The sequence below is a fragment of the Triturus cristatus genome, chromosome 4_2, assembly GCF_964204655.1.
Source record: "Triturus cristatus chromosome 4_2, aTriCri1.1, whole genome shotgun sequence".
Classification (NCBI taxonomy): domain Eukaryota; kingdom Metazoa; phylum Chordata; class Amphibia; order Caudata; family Salamandridae; genus Triturus; species Triturus cristatus.
In genome coordinates this window covers 634,316,013-634,332,588 of record NC_140586.1, presented here as the reverse complement: position 1 = coordinate 634,332,588, position 16,576 = coordinate 634,316,013, and positions in this window count along the sequence as shown.

Sequence of the window (16,576 nt, the reverse complement as noted above, 5' to 3'; positions counted from 1 at the left end):
TATATATATATGTCTATATATATATATATGTCTATATATATATACATATATATATTCACTTAAAAAACCATAGGTTTCACACATGTTATAGTTAGCTGTACATTTCACTCGTAAAAAACCAATGAAATTCCACGTTATAGTTAGATCAGGTAACTATAACTTGCGCGCCCACAATAAACTGCTGATGACGTCACATATTACATCACTCATGACATGGTCAGTGACATCACTCATGACATCAATGATGACATCTGAAATTACACATTGTGGATTGCGGTCGCGCAAGTTATAGTTACCTGATCTAACTATAACGTGGAATTACATTGTTTTTTTACGAGTGAAATGTACAGCTAACTATAACATGTGTGAAACCTATGGTTTTTTAAGTGAATTTGCAAGGTTTTGTAAATGATAATTCCTAACTATAACGTGTGTGAAACCTATGGTTTTTTCAGTGAATTTGTACGGTTTTTTAAATGCTAAGTTATGTATTTATTTTTTATTTTTTTTTCTGGTTTTTCACTATGCGCACACCCTGCGCGCCATGCACGCGCTGTGGGCGCTCGGTGCACTTCGCACACCGAGCGCCCACATTGCGCAGTCCATGCCGTGCACACCTCGCCTTTTTTTACGCAGTAACATTTTCTCCCTTGTGGGTCCTTTAAGTTATTTAATAAATGTGATTGTTACTTCTTTATTTTTTTTTTATTTTTTTTTGCCGTGCGCGTACGGTAAGCTTACCGTACGCGTACCCCGCGATTTTTTTTTAAAATTATTAAATGTATTTTTCGTACTTTTGGGTCCTTCTTGGACCCCCTGACAAACACTAGGGGGTCTGCAACTCTCTTCGTTGCCCCCGTTTCACGTTCCCCACCTTTGTTTCTCAGTGCGAGAGACAGAAAATGGCGGCCGACACTTCCTGATTTCGACCGATTCGAATGTTTACAGTCATGTAACCACCAATCAGAATTGAGCTCGCGCACGCCACCGTACGCGTACGGTAAGCTTACGGTAAGCGCACGGAGCGCGCTTACAGATATATATATTGATTTAAATGCTATTTTCTCAGGACCTACTGAACATATTTACACCAGACCTACAAAAGGCACATCCTTGACCTGAGGACTACCTCTCTGCCAAATTTCAAGTAATTCTGTTCAGCCGTTCGGGCTGTAGCTGTGTCTAAATGTCCTATGGGAAAATGCATGGGGAAAACGCGTTTTGGGACCCCCCTTTTTTCTCAGCCCCCGCTTGACGAATCCCCCCGAGACTTTCAGGGTAGGAGCGGAGCGTAGCGCCCCATTAGTTTTGAAAATTTCGCGAGGATTCGTCGACCGGCGCCAAAGTTATTCCAAATAAAATGTTGCGGATTTCCTATGGAAACACGGTCCTAACTATAACTATCTACTGGCGACCGCCAGTAGATAATAGACACATATATATATATATATATATATATATATATATATATATATATATATATATATATATATAACGCTTTATCTCCATAAGCAGCCATTGTCGCTTCTGCCAAAAAACGGAGCGCGGACCACAGGGTTGATGCAGCTATTATGTTTTATTCAGCCACAGTTACACCACCAGCATGACGCGTTTCGATCCTCCAAGGATCTTGATCACATGACAGCGCCCTCAATAAACAGGAGATGATTAAGGTAATAGCAAAGAAAGACTTTACATAATAGTGTGTCATTAAGGAAACAATAGTGCTTCCCCTTTTCCTAAGAACAAATGTATAGGATAATGCTTCTTGCTTCATATCAGCTCCGGGTCCTAAAAGTCTGATCTCTAGCTATGTGGTTTATGTATCTATACCACCCTCGGGTGTTCAGGAACTTCTGGGCATCGCTACTGTCTCTGTACCTTCCTGGTTTGCCCGTACCTCCTCTACCCCCTCCAGAGGGAGGTTGTCCTTCTGTGTTACATCTGCTATCACGGTATACCACACCCTCGCATCTTCCTCTAGTTTGTCATCCCTTCTAACTCTTTTCATCCGAATTAGCTCTGCAGTGGCACACTCACACTTATCTTTAGCCCAGCTCTCTACGGTGGGAGGGTCCGAACTCTTCCATCTAATGGCAATACGGCATTTCGCTAGCACTAGCCCCAACTGGAGGAACCTCCTACTGAGTTTTTTATCTTTGGGTTTGGGGAGAAGTCCGAGTATCACCTCTTTGACTGTGTGTGGTACCTTCCAGCCCATGGCGCTTCTATAAGCAGTCTATCACCTTCCCCAATAAGGTGCCAACTCCGGGCAGTCCCATATCATGTGCACGAAATGAGCGTCCATATACCTACATCTTAGACAGTGATTGGATCGGTCCGGATATATTTTATGGAGCGGCCGCCGGGTTAGATAAGTTTGGTGTACAATGTTATATTGTGTGAGTTTGAACCTGGTGTTGGAGCTAATCTGTTTGATCCCCTCGTGCACTTTCTTCCATTTTGTCTCTGTTAGGGGTTAATCTAGGACAGCGTCCCATTTTTTGTGCATTGGGAGGGGACCGGTGGGGAGATCCTCCCTAAGCGCTTTGTAACTATGGGAGACCATTCTACGCCCCCCGCTAGGGTGGTTTTGTCTATTGTACTGCCATGGTGTGTGGCTCCTGTGGAAATGACGGCCACAGCTCGTGGGCCACCGCCGAAATTTTTGCATATTGCAAGTATTGCCCCCTGCCCAGCCTAAACCTGCTTTCCGCTTCTTCCCTCGTTAGGAATCGCTGGGCGGCATATAGGTCCCACATGGTGTGGCAGCCTCCCTCTATCCATTTATTGAGGGACAAATTTTGTCCTAGCTTTTAGAAGGGCTGAACCACCCATAAGGGGGCATCAGAGGCATAGGGTGCTCTTTTTACTACCTTTTTAATTGCAGTTTCCCAGGTTGTGTCTAATTCTGTATGGGAGCTTCTTAGGCACTCCCGACCCCAGCATGAGAAGCTCCGGGAGTGAGACCCCGTGGTGCGTGCCCGCTAATAGCTGTTTCTCCCAGTTGTCCTATCCCTCAAGCCAGTGCACTGCGTGCTGGAGCTGCAGCGCCATCTAGTATAACTCCAACCAAGGGACCTCAAACCCTCCCCGCTCCCATGTCCTCTGCAAGGTGTCCAGTTTTACCCGTTTCCTTTTTGACCCCCCCACAGCAGGTCCACTAATAGGCGCTCCAAATGTTAGAAGTATGTGTGTGGGATTCGGTAGAGTGAATCTTGTGGAACATACAGGCATCGTGGCAAAATCACCATTTTCGTCAGTGCCACTTTACCCATCAATGACAACGGAAGTTCCCTCCAGAAGGCAATCGATCTTTGAATGCCCTCCACACATCTCCCCATATTACTCTTCAGTTTGCCATTTATGTATATATCAGACTGCGCAGGATCCGTGGAGCGAACAGATCTATAGATAAGATCTGACTGGCTGCCACCACATCAAGAAAGATGTGGCAGCAGCCATCTTAGGACTCGGGGACCTAGTCCCCTCTCCTACAAAAAAGTAAAACCATGCCATCCTGGGCCTGGTGGGGGGCATGTTCCGGGGGGACCACCCCTGGAGCCAAATACAGCTATTTTGTATTATTTTGACAAAGCCGCTGCTCCGATAAAAACATATGTCAGTCTCTATCCTTTCAGAAAAAACCTCCCGGATTGCCCAGGGCCTGGGGGTGAGGGGGACAGCGCACTATTAATGGTTGTGGGACGGAAGTACGGCCGCCTCTCTCCGAGGCTTTGTGAACTCCTGGGACATGATTATGCCAGCTGTTAAATTCATTTTGGGGGAAGTGGTGGGTGGCCCCCCTCGTCGAGCCTGCGTACTGCATGAGGTAATGGTTCAGTCTACATCAGCCACTGGCTCTCATGCCCAGTGAATGACAGCGTTTTCTGCACAGGTGTGCTTCAGTGTCAGGCCTGATTGGCAAGTCTTTTTATATATATATTTTTTTACAGTTCCCCTTTTATTTCTTTTCTTCTCTATTGTTTTATTTTCTTTTTTTCTAAGAGGATAATACAGGTTCCAAGGCAGTGCAAACTGGCCACTTAGTTGTCACTCTTTTCATCTGCAGTGTGCCGCATCACGTGTGGCCACTCCATCTAAATCAGGCAACCATTTTGGATTTATGTTTTCCATATTGTTTTACCAGCAGTGAAAATAGCCAACCTATTGGTTCTAAATGTGGCGGTCATGCTGGAACTTTAAAACAGCTATAGACTATGTACAACACCACTGCAAGAAGGACATTTGCTACTATGTTTAGTTTTGATATTGCAAGCATATACTTGACCTGTTTACACAATAATATGTTGTGCTTTATTTCTACTTATTTTACATGTGTTGTTGAGTTTGTGTGTATTTTATTGTGGCTGTCTGAAAAGGTCAAGGCAAGAATGAACCTGTGGATGAATGAATTGATGAATGAGTGCAATGAACACTGACTCATTAGTGACACAAACGGCACTTTCATTCATAAGCCAGCCTCCGGACTAAAATACATGACTGCCAGGGTCACTTACTATACAACTACAAAAACTCTTAGATCCACACACGCAAATCTTCTTAAGTGTCCTCCTTTTAGACGGAAAACCTAAGGCGGTAAATCTTTCTCTGTTCTAGGATCCAAAGCATGGAACCGACCCACCAGCACATTGTGTTTCATTGAATAAGAACCTCTATTTAGAAAACACTTGAAGGCCTGGATCTTTTTGGCTCCAGATGCACTCTGCCACTCCCTTCTCTAGCCAATTGTCCTTATTCTGTTCTCCTTCAGCTGAGTACTTGTTAGGTTCTAATTGTGATGTTTTGCGTGGAACTTCCACGTGGAAGGGTTCTGGAAGCAAGGGAGACGACAGTTGGGGGAAGAATACAAAGAGAGAGCTTGTACATCGTCTCCCCTTGAGTCCTGCTGGTAATAAAGAAGAAGTTAATCTACTTACCAGACTCCTGCAACTTCTTTTCACTGGCGACGAGTGGCCAGCAGGACATCCACGCATGCAGTCTTCGGTCGGCAGACGACGGAGCAGCGGAAACTCTTCCACGAACAAGCTCTTTGATGCCATACAGTTCACGTGTGGTTTGTGGCGCACTGGAGCATCGGGGGCAGTGTCACGATTCCGTGGTTCCCGCAACGACTTGGGCAAGGTACGTGTCATCGGAAAAAGGAGAAAAGGGGGGGAGAAAAATCTCACGCACGCTAATCGCGCCCTCTTCTCGAGACTCATCGCGCGCAGCGTATGACGCATATAGCCCATACGCAATTCATCACGTGCCCCCAAGTTCATCCGGAGTTTGTAGTGCGTCAACTGGTTGCCTAGCGACGCGCACACTGATTCAAGCGTCTCTTCGTTACTTCAAGCTACAGCGCATCCCTCTTTACAGCGATGTGCACGCTGATTCAATAAAAAGGATCGCGTACGCAGATTCAAACATCTCTTCAATAATTCAAGCTACAGCGCATTTCTTTTCATAGTGATACGCACACTATTTCAATAAAAAGGATCCACCAATGACCTATCATTGTTTGTCAGCCTAGCACCCTTCTAATTGAAATAACTAGCACGTTAATTTCAATCTACTTCAACTGATTTTATTATTTTTTATTTTTTTAACATGCCATCATTATTACGCCACGTTACGCACACTAATAGTAAGTTACATTTATTATTTAAGATAAGCAGTCAATACTTTTACTTACTATCAATTGAAGTCTACAAGTTAAACTTGTCACTGACAACATGCAACAATCCTTATCAGCTCCTCCAGCATTTTCTCCAAGCCCATCTTCTCCTGAGTTAGACTGGGAGAAGTGGAAAGAAAGTTTTGAAGCATATCTCGATGCTCTTGATGGCGATTCCTTCACGCATAAAAGGAAATTTTCGATTTTGAGACACTGTCTTGGATCTGAAGGTCGCACCATCCTTAAACATACCACAAAAGTTGTAGTTTTTTTAAGCGGAGATGAAGGTGATGGTGCAGAAGATCAGTATGCTACAGCAATTAAATCTCTTGACAATAGATTCAAAGCGTGTAAGAACATTACATTAGAAAGATATAAATTTAGAAAAAGAGCACAGCTTTCTGGTGAATCAGCCACTACCTATGTTGGCACATTGCGTATTTTAGCAGAATCATGTGATTATAAAAATTTGGGGAAGAAATGATAAAGGATCAGTTAGTAGAAAAAACTGATTGCAAAAAAGTCCAAGAAGCTCTTGTAAACTACTCCAAATTTGTCCCTACAAAAAGCGCTGGAAATAGCTACAAGGATTGAAAGTACTTCTTCTCATTTGGAACAAATATCTATTTCCAGTTCTGATAGTCAATCACAAGCTGTTTCTTCTCTTAAAAGCAAATCCAATTATTTTTCAAAAGACAAACATAAAGAGAAAAAAGATGGACAGCTTAATACTGATAAAAATTCAAGATCCAATAAACGTTGGGAATGTTACCGTTGGGGAAGTAGTTCCCACCTAGGAAATGCTAAATTTTGTCCTGCCCTCAATAAAACGTGCAGTAAATGTCAAAAGAAGGGCCATTTTGCAAGTGCCTTCAGATCTAATACTAAGTCGTCATCATTTAGCAAACCAAGCACGTCGTCCACTAAGAAAGTTATGAACATTGAACAATCTTCGGACATATCATCTTCAAGTGAGGAAGAACAAATTTGCATATTGTCTGACGCTCAGAATGCCGACGTCATTGCTATAATTGAATCTGAAGTTAAACAAACTCTGTGTACGTTAACTGTAAATGGTGTAGACATCAAAATCCTAGCTGATTCAGGATCTCCGTTTACTTTAATATCTGACAAAATATGGGAAGATTTGTTTAAATTAAAAGGTCATGTTTTAAGACACTCTCTTGTTAAACCTATTGCCTATGGAGGAAAAAACATAAATGTTATAGGTGAATTTGATGCTAATTTATGTTTCAAAGGTAACCATGCTAATGCAATTGTTTATGTTGCCAAGGATGACACATGCCTTTTAAGTTGGAAAGACCAGGGCAATCTGGGAATTATTTTAGATCCCAATGACCCTGAACAGGTGATATTAAAGAAGGATATGGTCTTAGTACATGCGCTTAAAGATGAAACATGGGTAACTACTTATCCTGAGATTTTTAATGATAAGCTAGGATTAATTAAAGGCTTCAAACACAAAATTAAGTTAATTGAGGGGAGCAAATCTGTGGTGCATAAAGTTCGGAGGGTACCGTTGGCATTGCATGAAGGACTTAAAAAAGAACTAGATAAACTCTGTGCGAGTGACGTTATCGAACCCATAGAATCTTCGGATTGGGTTTCCCCCATCGTTCTGGCGCGCAAGGCCAATGGTTCTCTTCGCATGTGTGTTGACCTTCGAGAGTTAAATCGGAACATCTGGATAGATCAGCACCCATTACCAAATATTACTGAGATGACCAGCACCCTTAAGAATGGAAAAAGGTTCAGTCTGCTGGACATGACTTCAGCCTATCACCAGGTTGAGTTGCATCCTGATTCGCGGCATTACACTGCCTTCATCACCCCAGAAGGATTATTCCAATTTAAACGCATGCCATTTGGCCTTGCATCTGCTTCGGCAGTTTTTCAGAGAATTGTGGAAAGCATGTTTAAGAACATTCCTGGGGTGATGGCGTTTCAGGATGACGTTTTGGTCTATGGTTCGGATCAAACTCAACATGATGAGACATTAAGTAAGGTCCTTAATGTTTTAAAAGAAAAAGGCGTTACCTTAAGTGTGGAAAAATGTAAAATGAATGTAGCCTCTGTGGATTATTTGGGGTACAAACTATCTGAAAAAGGGGTTGAACCGAAAGATAGCCTAATTAGAGCTATAGAAGATTTCTGGAATATTCCAATGGACAAAGATCAATTGAGATCTTTCATGGGACTTATTGAGTTCTATGCTAGGTTCGTTCCCAATTGCTCATCGAAAACTTTTCATATGAGGAATCTCCTGAAGAAAAATGTAATTTTCAAATGGTGTGATGAATGCAACAAAGAATTTCAAAAGATTAAGTATGAGATTGCTCATGCCATTCCTCTGAAACATTTTGATATTAACGACAATACCATAATTATGACGGATGCAAGCCAGAAGGGGCTTGGCGCAGTACTAATGCAGCGCAGGAATGGAAGGGAGGATGTAGTAGCCTTTGCATCAAGAGGTCTTAAAGGTGCAGAGGCAACGTATTCTGTAATGGAGCGCGAAGCCTTAGCTTATTGATGGGGCATTGTTCATTTTAAGCACTACTTATGGGGCTCCAAATTCACCGTGAGAGTTGATCACAAACCTTTAGTACAACTCTTCACAACAAAAGGTGGGGAGAAGGCAACACCCTGCATCGCAAAATGGCAGTATAGACTATTAGAACATAATTTTGAAGTAGCGTATGTTCCAGGAAAGAGGAACATTGTGGCAGATTGTCTATCTAGATTGCCAAGTCTTGATGAGACAAAGGAAATTGAAGAAGTGGATGAAGGAGATGTATTTTGTTTCGCCATCTTTGATTCATGTGGTGCCATTTTGGAAAATGAATGGAGAGATGCATATTCTTGTGATGAGGATATCAAGAAGGTAATGGACACGATTCACACAGGATGGAATAATGGATCTTCTCTTAATGATTCTATTGGTAAATTCAAACATGTTTTTGATGAGTTATCAATAATTGATGACTTTTTATTCCGTTCTCCTTCTCTTGTAGTTCCAACAGGTATGAGGAATAAAGTTCTTACCCTAGCTCATGAGGGACATATAGGCATACGTGCAATGAAGAGGAGGATTAGGGAGCAATTCTGGTGGCCTGGTCTTGATAAGCATGTCGAACATTTTGTGAGGGATTGTTTGCAGTGTGCCATTAGTGACAAAACTCAGGTGACTGTCCCCAGCCCTGTTCAAGCTGTAGAAGTTCCTCCAAAACCATGGTCCAAGTTGGCTATTGACATCATAGGTCCTTTGAAGTTGTCAGATCATGGTGTTTCAGAAAATGGTATTGTTGTCATGGATTACTACAGCCGTTGGCCAGAATTAAAATTCGTAAAGGTTCCCACAACTTCTTGTATCATAGAATTGCTAGAATTTCTTTTTGCAAGGGATGGCGTTCCTGACGAAATTATATCTGATAATGGATGCCAATTCACCTCTTCAGAATTTGGGGAATTTTTTAAATTCATAGACATAAAACAGACTTCTCTCTATCACCCTAGGAGTAATGGCCTTGTGGAAAGGTTTAATAGGGTAATTAAAGACAACATACAACTCTCCAAGGCTAGCAATCTTGATTGTAAAAAAGAACTTAAGAATTTGTTATGGGCTGTACGCACCACTCCTAACTCGGACACAGGAGTTTCTCCTTTTGCTTTACTCAGAGGTCGGATTCCATCTTCAAAAATGTTAAGAGGATGGATGGGTGCGTTCAGTGTACCGATAACAAAATTACAAGATGTTGACAAGAAGAGAGTTGAAGCTCAAAAGAAGTACATTCAGTCTAGCACAAGACAGCTCAAGGTAAAGGTGGGAGATTTTGTGCTTGTTAAATGTTCTAGAATTTTGCCTAAAGGATCGTCTAAGTTCTCTCATCCTCAACTTGTAGTACGGACTAATAAAAGTGCGGTACAATTGGAAGATGGAAGGTGGTGGAATGAAAGTAAGAATTCGGTTTCTAACCACCACAATTCATCTTGTATCAATCGGTCTACTACTTGTTCTAGTCAAACCAGTACATGTCACTGTCCCCACATTCGTGAACACTGGTCTAGATCAACAAAATTGCCTAGCAAATTTCATGACTACGTAATGTATTAATGAATGAATTAATATGTCGGAATCTTGATTAATTATTTTGTTTTAGGAAATTATTGTTGATATTTAGTACTAGAAGCATTTAGTCTTTGTTTTCATTTGTATAGGAGGAAGATGTGTTAGGTTCTAATTGTGATGTTCTGCGTGGAACTTCCACGTAGAAGGGTTCTGGATGCAAGGGAGATGTCAGTTGGGGGAAGAATACAAAGTGAGAGCTTGTACATCGTCTCCCCTTGAGTCCTGCTGGTAATAAAGAAGAAGTTAATCTACTTACCAGACTCCTGCAACTTCTTTTCAGTACTCAGTTTCATTCTCCAGCGCCAGGATGCTCCATTGTGATGGATAGCATGCTTTAGAAGACACAAATCGTTCATGTATTCATTCATTCATTATTAGCATTGCCAATACTTGTTGCAATTGACATGAGCAGAAATTCTATAACCAAAGTTAAACAAATCCTAGTGAACTGATTTTCATTTTCTTGTACCCTCATTAGGACTGACTGAGTCCCAATATATGTGAATATTCAACTCTGCTATTATTGCTTTGACTATTATTGCTATTTGTCTACCCTTCTCTAGTATTACATGTGGTGGTATAATTCATTAGGTGATTAATCAGTGGGGGTGCATTTACTAGGCGCAGGAGTGTTGCCCTCCATGCTGCCAGCGCAGGAAACATGAAAAATAAAAAGATAATAAAATGGGTTTTATTTTTCAGTGCAGCCTGCCAGCCTGAGACAAGTGTTGGAGCCGGGCCAGCACTGCTGACTGGCAGCAGGAAAGAGGAATGGTGCACACCCAAAGTTTAAAGTGCACATGTCACTTTGGCCGGCTGTCTTGCAATGACCAGCCTGACATGTGCACTTCACCCGAGCTGTCTTAGACAGCTGGGTGGAGAGCAGGCACAGGCCTCCAGTGCCTGTAGGAGCACTTATCCAGCCCGCTCTAGCCAATCCTGGCACTCTTTTCATGGTTAACAGCATGAGAGCAGTGACTGGATTGGTTAGGGGAGTTGGCTCTGAGACCCATTGCTGCTGCGAACAGCGGGACCGGAGAGGACTGGGGTTTTTCCTTCTTTTAATTTATTGTAATGTTCAATTTATTTTCCCACACTGCCAGGCAGTGTGAGAAACTCGCACTGCCTTCAGCCAACTCCAGAGCTCTAAATCGTGGCCAGTTATAAACACTGTTAATAACGAGCCACGATTGAGAGCTTTGGGGCTGCGCCTAAGGGTATTCTAGAGTGCCCGCCTGATCGACCCACTACTAAGGGATCAGCCTCCACTGTGATTAATCTGTTGATTTTTTAACACTGTTTAATAAGCTCATATCAATTGCAAAAAAAACTAGAAAATTATATAGGAGAAATTAGACTGATGCTAATAAGCGTTGGTCGGTTTTTCTTTAAATATTTGAGTGAACTTATGACAGGGGGATTCTGCATATTTACTACACGTATTAAGTCCCACTCTCAGCGATGCTTTAAGCACTGCACCCCTTAGTATTTAGAAAATTAAATAACTACATCAAAATGTCCTCCCAAATATAAGAACAGGATTCATTAAGTAAACTGAAACGTAATGTATTTACATCTAACAAAAACCATCTTGTGATCCTAAATAATTCAATTTAACTGGTAGCTCAGAGTTCCAACAATTTGATTTTGTGTTAATTACCATAAGTGATTCACAATCCAATATATTAGCAGGGCCATGTAGTTTACATTCCCATTTTATTCTTATGGATTGTAGATGGTGAAAGCATTTAGGCTTAGATATCATTTTAAACTCTTCACCCAAGCAAAAGTCTGCGACAAGAACGAAAGAATAGTCAAGTATAATTTGTAAACCCACTGAAAAGTGAGTATATTGTTTTAATCTCCCAATGAGTGAGTGGGAAAGCAATCCAAAAGGGAAAGAGTAAATAGCTTTGCCTGCACCCCGAATGTTTCATTTTGAACCTGAAGATTCGGAATATAGTAATAACAATAACCTGGTAAATCAGTGTATGACGATTGAACTGTTTCATAAATACATGTTGCAATTGACATGAGCAGAAATATATTTACCGCTCTTTATTTTCAAGGAGTTTTAAATCCCGTTACCAGCCTTCTTGCATACACCCCAAGGGTGCAACTAGACCCGAACTTCGGGGTAGGGGGCTAAGACACCCAGCCAGGGCTGGCCCTAGCACTGTTTGCACACGGTGCAGCAGTCTTTTTTACCCCTCCCATTTCCTCCTTCTTTATGAATTCCCTCACTACCACTCACCAACAATGCACCTCATCTCTCTATAGCCCCTTTCTGAGAAACATTTCATTTTTTTATAGTGCTACGCGTAGTTTACTCACACCCAGTTCTGTGATCTGCATGGTACACATTCTTTGTAGTAGGCACATTAACATTCTGTGCTGTGTGGGTGACAGGAGTGCCCATGTGAGTGCACGGTGAGTGATGCAACAGTGTGAGAGTAGGGTGAGAGGGGTGACTGCAGGGTGAGTGAGGTGACCATATAAATTTGGGTGCGAATGTAATTGCAGAGTGGGACGAATGAATGCATGGTTAGTGATGGGCTTGTTTGAGTGAGCAGTGAGGGGGACAAGTGAGTGAAGTGTCACATGAGTGCAGGGTGAGTAGTGTGCTCGTGAGACTGTAGGGTGAGGTACAGGGTGCAGAGTGATCACTGAGAGTGCAGAGTGAGCGGTGTGTTCATGTGACTGCAGGGTAAGTGGAGGGAGATCGGTGTGAGTTCATGGCGAGTGGTATAAGTGCAGTGTGGTCACTGTGAGTGCAGGCCGAGCGGGTGAATGGTGTGAGTGCATGGTGATCAGTGCGAGTACATTGTGATTGCTGTGAGTGCATGGTGAGTGCGAAAGTGAAGGGCGAGAGTGAGTTGTCTGAATGCAGGGTGCATTCCAAGACATTTGAAGTAACTCAGCATGTTATTGAGGGTTGGCGTAGGGTTTCAGATATAAGTTAAACTATTGCTATTATGGCATTATTCTGGGTCCAGGGATCGAGGAACAGCATGAGAGGAAATAAATATTGTTCTCATCATGCAACAAACTTCCAGTCTTGTGATTAGGGTTGCCAGCTCATATTGATGTTCCCGACGGTACAAAAATAAGCAGCCACCTTAAGCCTATTTTCAGCACTTATCTGTGCATACTTGGAACAGGAAATATACATAGAAAACATTTTTTTATTGTGTTCTAGGACTGCCTGAATGATCAATGACTGATAATTAAAGGGAACAAAGACAGAAAAGTCTCATTACAAATAAATGCATAGTATTTTATGTATAACCCTTTTCAGTGTTAAGATGAGGCCTTTGCAGGCTCTTTAAACAACAAATGGCTGGAATGTTTATTTTGGTACGCTTACTTTATATTCTTTTTCATGAAATGCATTCTCACACTACTGAAATGCATTCTTACTCTGCGGCGGTAAAAGTAGAAAAAAAACTAAGCCTTGTTAACTAGTTTACAAAGGTATGTAAATATGCAAATAGTCTTTAAAGACCTGCGGAAAAACTCATGCGTGCCAGAGATAAGACTCCAGACACTGCCCAGCCAAGCCAAGCCCACAGCAGCCCGGGCTGAGACACACGACTAGGGGTGGGCTGAAGCCCTTTTAGCCCTATGGACGTTGCGAGCCTGATATACACTTTGTGCTACACTTGCACTAATGCTCACCTCTTCTGAGTTGTGACTTTCCCATATTAGGCCACAGAAGAGTGGGAAAGAAACAAAAGAAAGAAAATAATACAAGGGCAAAACAAAACACGTCCTCCCCAGCCCTTGGCTTTCGGTTTCTCACCCAGGCAGCCGCAACTCTCCTGAGCCGTGGCAGGCAAGGCTGCAACCGTTGGTAGCATCTACCATTGAATGAATGAATACTGTACTTGTAAAGCGCAATGCCACTCGTAATTGAGCATACTGGTGCTGAGTTTGGAATCAACAGGGATCCTTACAGATAGGCACTGGGACCAAGGAAGAAGGGGGGGGGAATTGGTTTCTGGGGCAAGAAAGAGCCATGTCTTAAGGCAATTTTGAACAGTTCTTCAGTCGTAATGAAGTTGAGAGAACTGGGGAGTTGGTTCCAGGCTTTAGAGCCCAGTACCGTGAAAGACGTACCCCCCTGAGATTTTAGTCTGTAAGAGGAGGGCCTCAGAAGATTGGCATAAGAAGATCTTACTGTTGTCTGTGTTCTGTAGTGGCAAAATCGGGCAGTGGGGTATTTGGGTCCAGTGGACATAAAGGGTCTGAGGACTAGTAGAAGGATCTTAAACAGGATCCTTGTGTGGATAGGTAGCCGGTGGAGTTTGTTTAGGGCGGTTGAAGCGGAACTCTGTAGGAAGTTTCAGCACCAATCTTGCAGCAGCATGTTGTGCCATCTGGAGCTTGTGGACTATTGCAGTAATCAAGTCTTGACGTGATTAGGGCGAAGGCGATGGTCTACCTTGCAGTTAGGGAAGGAAGTGAATGAATTATTTTAGGGATTTCACCAAGTAGCACATGCCTGCCACTGCTGAGGCTTGTGGGTGAAGGAGAGGGCAGTGTCAAAATTGACCCTAACACTTTTTTGCTATTTCCACGGTGGCCAGGGTGGAGGTATGGACTTGGGCCACTATTGTGTGGGGAAGCATAGGTTTGATTTGCCGAAAAGTAGTATTTCGGTTTTGTCTGTGTTGCATTTGAGGTGATTGTTTTGCATCCAGAGGATTATGCTGGAGAAGCAGCTCTGAAAATTAAGGGGGTCATTACTTCCGTCCGTCTATCATAGTGCTGGGGCTTGGGACCGTCTGGCTGTCATGCGGTGGTCCCACACATCAGATTATGATGCGACCGCCACCGAGGCGGTCGCATCATGTATCTCTGACATTGCGGAGGGTGCTGCTGACTGCAGCACCCGCCGCATTGTCCGAAATGCACTGTTTGCATTTCCCTGCACTATGTGGCACTTGGTGCTGGGAAATATAGGGGGGTACCATAGGTACACCCCCAGTGCACACCCACCTCCCCCCAACACAAGGGGGCCCACAACGGGCCTCCAAATGCAATCCTCGCCAGCCTGTGAATGGCGGTTTCCCCGCCATACACCGGCTGGTAGGGAGATAGCATAATAAATGTACCTGCTAGGCACCGCCACTATGTTGTTGATGCAGGGTGGGTCCGCCAGGCAATAGTAATGATTGCCTGTGGCGGGCCCGTGGCGGACGGGCTTTGCGTCCGCCAGCACACTGCCAGCACACTGCCTGCCATTGTAATTTGGCGGGCCGAGAAGTGCCTTATGATGGCGGAGAAAACACCACCGGCAGGCTGCCGGTGGTGGTTTCACCACCATCGTAATGACCACCTAAGTTCAGAGATGAATTTTCTTTTGTCTAGGAAAATGATCAACTGTGTATCGTCGACAAAGGAGGTTGTGGCAATGCCATAAGAGGCAATTAGGGAGATGAGGGGCCCATCTAAACATTGAAAAGGGCAGAGCTGAGGGACGAGGCTTGTGGCACTTCTATAGTGACTGTTCTTTCTGCTGACGAAAATTGTCCTAATGCAAATGTTTGTCTCCTGTCGGTCATGCAGATTTTATCCTGGATAGAGCCTTGTGAGAAATCCCTGAATCTTGGATCCCCTGAAGAAGGATGGAGTGGGAGATGGTATCAAATGCTGTGGAAAGATCCAATAGTATCAACACTGCATTTCTTCCGGCATATAGGGTCATTTTAATGGTTTCAGCAACTTCAAGTGGGGCTGACTCGGGGAAGTGTTTGGGTTTGAAACCATTCCTTGGTCCAGGCATCTTCCTCCTCGCTCTCTGCGTCTCTGCCTTCACATTCGTCACCATGAGGAACTTCGTCTGCCTCTTAGAGCTCTGTAAGGAACCAACTTCGTACTTTCTCCAATCTCCGAGGTCTCGAGTCTTTTTCTCCTAGTCTCTTCGGCCTGGTCTGCTCTCCTTGTGTTCTCTTGGCTTCTCCCCTTCTCAGTGTTCTCTCACGTTTTCCTCTTCTCTGTGTTGTCTCGCCTTCTCCTTCCTCTTGTTCGGCTCCTTGCAGCCTTTTATCTCTCTAGCCCCCCCTCCTATGAGAGTGAATCCTGTTTTACTGTCCACCTTTCTTTCCGTCTCTGCCCTATCTCCTTCTCTGTTTATGCCTTGTCTTTTTTTCCTTTCTAGGTCTCCCTGTGGATTGGGACGCAGCGCAGCGAGGCTCTCCTGCTGTACCCCAAGTAACTGTTTTGTATGTTTCCTGATCCCGCCACACCCTAATAAGACTACAAGTTGATATTTTAAGTCCAATAAGTTTTTTCCCTTCCAGATCCATTTTTATGCTGATTATAATGAGTACCTCATTACTCAGCCTTTCCATTGAACTTTTCAAAGCAAATGTTTCATAGATGGAAAACTTATTAATTTGAAAACTGGTCACTTTCCAAAATGTCCTGGATGCAAATAATATTGTAAAAATTATGAAAAGCATTAGATCAGTACCCTAGTCGTGTATTAATGCAATTTACGGAGAAAGAGCAAGCAAATTTTCATATTCAGAATCAAGGATGCTTGCTACATATTTTTTCATGTGTGACAACAATAGGGTGTAAACCATTGCCATATGGCAACACATTTTCATTTTCCATAGACTTAGCCCATTAGCTCATTTTTATTAGTCACTTTCCAATATTTATAATATGTAATAAGTGAGAGGTCCTGCATATTTGTAGTTATTATCTATTATTTAGGACAACTGGAGGTCGCACAT